Consider the following 7500-nt stretch of genomic DNA (forward strand, 5'->3'; position numbering starts at 1 on the left):
AGCCAAATCCTGGCCCAGCTCATATTGACTCTAAGATCTGCAAACTCCGGCTGATTTTAAAAACAGGTCTGGGTTGGGTATTATTCATTTGAATATGCGAAGTATGCTCCCTAAGATTGATTCCTTACATACTTGGGCAAAATCCACTGATGCAGATATTATAATTCTTTCAGGGGCAAGGACAAAGACATTCTGTCAAGGACAGAGAAATCTACTCTAATTGATTTGCTATTGACAAATGCTCCCCATAAATCCTCTGAAATTGGTTTGCTAATGACATCAGTGATCATTGCACGATTGCTGCAGTTAGAAATGCCAAAATTCCCAAATCTAGGCCTCGATGCATTGAAAAACGTGATATGAAACATTTCTCCTTACAAGGTTTTACACATAATTTATTTTATTTTAATTGGGACAGCCTTGGGCTTATTGATGATGTTGAAATAGCCTGGAAATACTTCCAAAATGGATTTTTGCAACTTATTAATAAACATGCTCCATTGCGTAAGTTCAGAGTCAATTGGGCAAAGACTAGGAAATCAGGGGTGGAGGCCGATAGAATTAATTTCAGACGATTACGAAACCAGTTCACAAAAGCAGTCCGACAGGCCAAATCTGAAAACTATCTAGCGGCTACTACAGACAATCTAAATAACTCTAGGACTGAAGTCTATCAAGTCAATTTCATTAACTAAATCTCACAATGAACTGCCTCCCCATATCACCAGGGACAATATTACTATCTCGGACAGATCGGCGATGCTGGAATGTTTTAATGAACATTTGTTTGACCAATCTCTACCTTCAGAAACCTCCTCTTCTGATAGTAATGCTGCTGGAAGATGTTGGGTTGGCCAGCCTTTTTCTTTTACCTTTGCACCGTTTTCAATCGATGATCTACATAAAGCTCTAATGTCACTGGACATCAAAAAGCCTGCTGGCTCAGATTGTTTAGAGCCTTATTTTAAAAAAATTGCTGCAGATTTTATTGCTAAACCGCTCATGTATATTTTTAATTTGTCTATGGCTCAATCTGGAAATCTGCCCATGTAGGCTAGTGACAAATAGTCAAAAAGTGCTTTAGTTTTTGAGATACCCCTACCGGAGGTAGAACTAAACCCAACAATGTTTTTCCTCATCTCTAAGGTGTCCCATATATGAAATGGATTCTTGGCTAAAAATATTTTACTGCTAAGATTGTTAAATTAACAGATATTGTTATACACCCCAAAACCAAAAAAGGACTAAAATATAGCCTGTCCGTATGGGAGTTAAGGCATATAAACTAATGCAGATCAATCACCAAAGCTCTGAGAGCTTTGAAACTTGACATGTTTGTAGTCAGGAAGTTGTTTTAGCTACTAGAAAAGACTGGATGTGAATATCTTGATGTATGGAATAAACAGAGACATATAAACACATACCTAAAATAAGTGGACATGCACAAATTGAATACCTATGCAGAATGTTTTCATTTACTTTGTGGTTGCTTTGCCAGGTATTATCATAGAAACACATATTATGACTTGTTGGAAAGGTGGGGTTGTGCTGAATCCAGCAATACCAAATATGTAAATATAGCATGACGAATCAGAGTGTTCTGTCACTCAATGTATGAGGTGTCCAAAATGAATGAAAATGGAACACTGACATAATTAGGTCCAAAGCCCATTATCAGTGGTGAGAAGAATGTTGAGAAATTCAAATATAAGATACATTTAATAATTAAATATTTCATATGGCACCTTGTACTATATGGAAACAAAGTTTGAAATCGAAAGATAACACCTTACCATAGCACAAACAGGAGACCAGGAGTCAGGATTGCAGTTTGACCTTAATGAGCCTTTTAATAAAACTATAACTTAACTTCACACAATACAAATTAAATGACTGTCTTAAATCAAACAAATAAACTAAACAAACACTTTGTGGGGGAATGAGCCCTGTCTTCTCAGGCTGTGATTTTTTTTTTTCTAGCAGCAACCATTTGGAACATGAACTGCTTTTGTTTGCCATTCTCAGGTCATCATGTAACAACTGCAACACGCCACTGTCACTCATCCACATTGTCATCAGTGACAAAGTGGGTAATATTTGGACAGTCTGGGAAAGGGCAAGAGCAAAACTCTGTGCAGGTCAAGCCCACTGAAAGACACTGGCATTTGGTGGCATCGTTGCAGTTTCCGTCTTTACAGTAGAGGTGGGTGATGTCTCTAACTTCTTTAGGTGCTGGTGCCTTCTGGAACATCACAGGTTCAATGCACCCATCTTCTCTGAGCCTCCATCCTCTACCAACTGGGCTCCAGAGAAGAGGTTTGGCCAGGTGGCTGTGACGCCACACTGCTGTTTGGTACAAGGCTCTCAGCACATGTTGCTGGAAGGCATCTTCTGTTGGGGGTAGATTTGCTGCTGACAAATCTGTGGTAGATGCTAGTGTGTACCTCAGCTCATCCAGGTTGGTGCAAGGATGCCCATCCACCTTTTTCTTTTGGCCATACAGGAGGAGGGCATACCTTCTTGCCACAGGCAAAGCCTCTTCCAGGCTACCAGAGAGTCCAAATTTGGTCATTTCCTGTAACTCACAAAGATGGGTCTTCAGTCTTGTGAGGGCAGTGGCCTTCCCAATTCTGTACAAACTGCTTGTGGTGTCACAACCCGTGAGGGCGTGGCATGCAGGTAAACACTCACAAAGCACTGCTCCAAGCTTCTGAGCGATTGAACAGATAGGGACAAATCTTTCCTTAAGGCCATGTCCAGAGTGCATAAACACTGCTGAGGATCCAAACATCCCTTTGCTTGAATAGTACAGAAGCAAAACTAGTACATCTGTATCATCACATTTGACAATTAGACTAGAATGTGACTGTGCAAGGTGTATTGCATGTAACACCAGCCTCGTGTCAGCCTCCTCCTGGTCACTGTAAAGATCTTTCAAGCAGTCAATGCCTGACTTGCTAACCCTCTTAACCTCCTGACCATTTTCAAAGCCACCTGCCAAGATGACAGTGTTCCCTGAAGAAATTCTCGTTGGCCCAGTACTGGCGATGTAGGTGCTGACAAAGCTACATAGAGCAGCCTTGTTTCCGCTAATCCTGAGGTATTTTCTGTAGTTTGGAAAAAACCATGGCTTGAAAAAAAAGGCCAATGTGCAATGACTGAAGCTCAAGAGCAAATCCTACGAGATGTACAGCATGCATTTCATGGTAATGACAAGGCCACTGCTCAACAGCTCATCAGTGAGGTGGAGACTGAACTTCCTGAGATCCAGAAAAGAATCCAGATGTTCATAAATGAGGGACTTAAGCAATCAGCAACCTTTGGATACTGGTTAATGTTCCTCAATGGTGCTGATCTATTGCTAAGGATTCTTCGTTCAGAGCGTGAAGCTGACTTTCAACTTCACCTGAATTGCATGTGTGAAGTGATGCCTTGGTTCAGAGCTGCTGGTAGGACCAATTATGGCAAGTACATGCCAGTCTATGTTGTAGAAATGAAAGCACTTGAACATGAACAACCAGAAGCATACACATTCATGCAGCAAGGTGGGTTTGTTGTTCGCCGGTCTGAGCATCGAAGCTTCAACTGTGTGGCTACTGATCAGGCACTGGAGCAAACCATTAATCGAGAAGGCAAGAGTCAGGGTGGAGTTGTTGGCTTCACATTACGAAAAGGAGCTCTCACAAGATGGTTGATGACAAGACATGTGACCACAGCATATGTGGATGCCATGAAAGAGCTTTGTGACACTGATGATCAGAGCTCGAAAGCACACAAGGAGCATGGAGCATCCAGAATGGACCGAGACGAAAGAGACATACAGAAGATAATGGAAGCTGTGGAGCAGAGGCAGAATCCATTTGATCTTGATAGCATTCCTGAGGAACTGATCAACATTGCAAGTGGTCAGGTTGCATCTGAGAAAGTTGCAAAAGAGCTCTCAAGCTTCCTCCAAGATGGTGCGAAGCAGAATGCCATCTTTATTGAACAACGTCTGGCAAAATCAAAAAGAACAAAGAGCTTCTGGGAGCCAGAGAGAAGAAACCAGTGTGCAACCTTCAAGGACATGAAAACATCAGTTGGAGTCAGCATATCTAGAAAGGTTCACATGGACTCAGACGTGCTCTTTCGAAGATTACTGGCTGTCTCCAAGCAAAGAGAGGTGTCCATGGAGACTGTGATGTCTCACGAACTCGCAGCTGTCCCACCCTCTTTGTTTTATGATGATGGAAGCATGAGGAAAACAACAAAAGCTGACCTGGCCAAGAAACTCGAGGCTGTTGTTGAAGAGACACAGCAGCTGCCAAATATTAAAGAACCATCAGCATATATCATTGATGACATGGCTCTTCTACAGAGTCTCAATGATTCAGCCTTTCAAATGTTCAATGACCTGGGTGAGTGTGTCTGGAAAAAGGTTGCAACTTTATTGGGAAAGGAAGGTAACAGCTGTGTCGCTATAGTGTTTGATAGATATGACCACCAACACTCAGTCAAAGATCTTGAAAGACAAAGAAGAGGCACCATTCACACCAGCAGACAAACGCATATCATCACAGGACAAACAAATGTTCCAAACTACAGAAAATACCTCAGGATTAGCGGAAACAAGGCTGCTCTATGTAGCTTTGTCAGCACCTACATCGCCAGTACTGGGCCAACGAGAATTTCTTCAGGGAACACTGTCATCTTGGCAGGTGGCTTTGAAAATGGTCAGGAGGTTAAGAGGGTTAGCAAGTCAGGCATTGACTGCTTGAAAGATCTTTACAGTGACCAGGAGGAGGCTGACACGAGGCTGGTGTTACATGCAATACACCTTGCACAGTCACATTCTAGTCTAATTGTCAAATGTGATGATACAGATGTACTAGTTTTGCTTCTGTACTATTCAAGCAAAGGGATGTTTGGATCCTCAGCAGTGTTTGTGCACTCTGGACATGGCCTTAAGGAAAGATTTGTCCCTATCTGTTCAATCGCTCAGAAGCTTGGAGCAGTGCTTTGTGAGTGTTTACCTGCATGCCACGCCCTCACGGGTTGTGACACCACAAGCAGTTTGTACAGAATTGGGAAGGCCACTGCCCTCACAAGACTGAAGACCCATCTTTGTGAGTTACAGGAAATGACCAAATTTGGACTCTCTGGTAGCCTGGAAGAGGCTTTGCCTGTGGCAAGAAGGTATGCCCTCCTCCTGTATGGCCAAAAGAAAAAGGTGGATGGGCATCCTTGCACCAACCTGGATGAGCTGAGGTACACACTAGCATCTACCACAGATTTGTCAGCAGCAAATCTACCCCCAACAGAAGATGCCTTCCAGCAACATGTGCTGAGAGCCTTGTACCAAACAGCAGTGTGGCGTCACAGCCACCTGGCCAAACCTCTTCTCTGGAGCCCAGTTGGTAGAGGATGGAGGCTCAGAGAAGATGGGTGCATTGAACCTGTGATGTTCCAGAAGGCACCAGCACCTAAAGAAGTTAGAGACATCACCCACCTCTACTGTAAAGACGGAAACTGCAACGATGCCACCAAATGCCAGTGTCTTTCAGTGGGCTTGACCTGCACAGAGTTTTGCTCTTGCCCTTTCCCAGACTGTCCAAATATTACCCACTTTGTCACTGATGACAATGTGGATGAGTGACAGTGGCGTGTTGCAGTTGTTACATGATGACCTGAGAATGGCAAACAAAAGCAGTTCATGTTCCAAATGGTTGCTGCTAGAAAAAAAAAAATCACAGCCTGAGAAGACAGGGCTCATTCCCCCACAAAGTGTTTGTTTAGTTTATTTGTTTGATTTAAGACAGTCATTTAATTTGTATTGTGTGAAGTTAAGTTATAGTTTTATTAAAAGGCTCATTAAGGTCAAACTGCAATCCTGACTCCTGGTCTCCTGTTTGTGCTATGGTAAGGTGTTATCTTTCGATTTCAAACTTTGTTTCCATATAGTACAAGGTGCCATATGAAATATTTAATTATTAAATGTATCTTATATTTGAATTTCTCAACATTCTTCTCACCACTGATAATGGGCTTTGGACCTAATTATGTCAGTGTTCCATTTTCATTCATTTTGGACACCTCATACATTGAGTGACAGAACACTCTGATTCGTCATGCTATATTTACATATTTGGTATTGCTGGATTCAGCACAACCCCACCTTTCCAACAAGTCATAATATGTGTTTCTATGATAATACCTGGCAAAGCAACCACAAAGTAAATGAAAACATTCTGCATAGGTATTCAATTTGTGCATGTCCGCTTATTTTAGGTATGTGTTTATATGTCTCTGTTTATTCCATACATCAAGATATTCACATCCAGTCTTTTCTAGTAGCTAAAACAACTTCCTGACTACAAACATGTCAAGTTTCAAAGCTCTCAGAGCTTTGGTGATTGATCTGCATTAGTTTATATGCCTTAACTCCCATACGGACAGGCTATATTTTAGTCCTTTTTTGGTTTTGGGGTGTATAACAATATCTGTTAATTTAACAATCTTAGCAGTAAAATATTTTTAGCCAAGAATCCATTTCATATATGGGACACCTTAGAGATGAGGAAAAACATTGTTGGGTTTAGTTCTACCTCCGGTAGGGGTATCTCAAAAATTTGGGGGCATTGTCACTAGCCTAATGTCCTCGCCTTGTTAAAGGGAGGAGATCCTACCCTGTTAAACAACTATAGGCCTATCTCCAACAGTCTGTGCTGTCAAAGGTCCTAGAACGACTAGTAAGTGAACAACTGAAAGAATACCTGAGTGTTAATAATATTCTCTCAGAGTTTCAGTCGGGTTTTTGTAAGGAACGTAGCACCATCTCAGCTTCATCATTGAGGCAGTGGACAGCAGAAAGATGTGTCCATCTCTTTTCATCAATCTTTCTAAAGCTTTTGATACGGTGAGCCATTGTATTTTAAAACAGAGACGGCTCAACATCGGTCTTTCTGAGAAGGCGTTTGGTTGGTTTGAAAATTATCTCTCAGATAGGACTCAATAAAGTGCGTCACTTTTGACGGAATCTCGTCAGGTTTTTTACAAGTTGTATCAGGGGTTCCTCAGGGATCGGTGCTGGGCCCACTTTTATTTACCATTTATATAAATGACCTCGGTTCAAATGTCCACAATGCTCTGTTTAATTTTTATGCTGAGGATACAATCATTTATCCCTATGGAGAAACCCTTCATCAGACCTGCAGGATGCCTTTGACACTCTACAATCTCGGCTATCTGACTTGAAGCTTGTGTTGAATGCAAATAAAACTACAGCTATTCCTCCAAACATTGTTACCCTGCAGGGAAATCTAAAAGAGCGTGTGGCTGAGTATAAGTACTTGGGGCTTTTACTTGACGACCATTTGACTTTTAAGGCTCATATCCAAAATTTAGCCCGGAAACTCAGGTTAAAGCTAGGGTTCTATTTTAGGAATAAGGCATGCTTTTCTCTTGCAACAATGAAGAAATTGGTTGAGGCTACTTTCCTGTCTCTTATGGACTATGGTGATT

The 7500-nt window shown here is 41.8% G+C and overlaps 1 protein-coding gene across 1 annotated transcript in view; it reads right to left on the bottom strand.

Moving 5' to 3' along the window:
• Positions 1 to 7500, bottom strand: part of col14a1b (collagen, type XIV, alpha 1b) — a gene marked incomplete at its 5' end in the record, with an annotated part of 106209 nt that overhangs the window by 8553 nt on the left and 90156 nt on the right. The gene's annotated exons all lie outside the window — the stretch shown is intronic.

Source organism: Gobio gobio (genome assembly GCF_949357685.1).
Source record: "Gobio gobio genome assembly, chromosome: 11".
NCBI lineage: Eukaryota > Metazoa > Chordata > Actinopteri > Cypriniformes > Gobionidae > Gobio > Gobio gobio.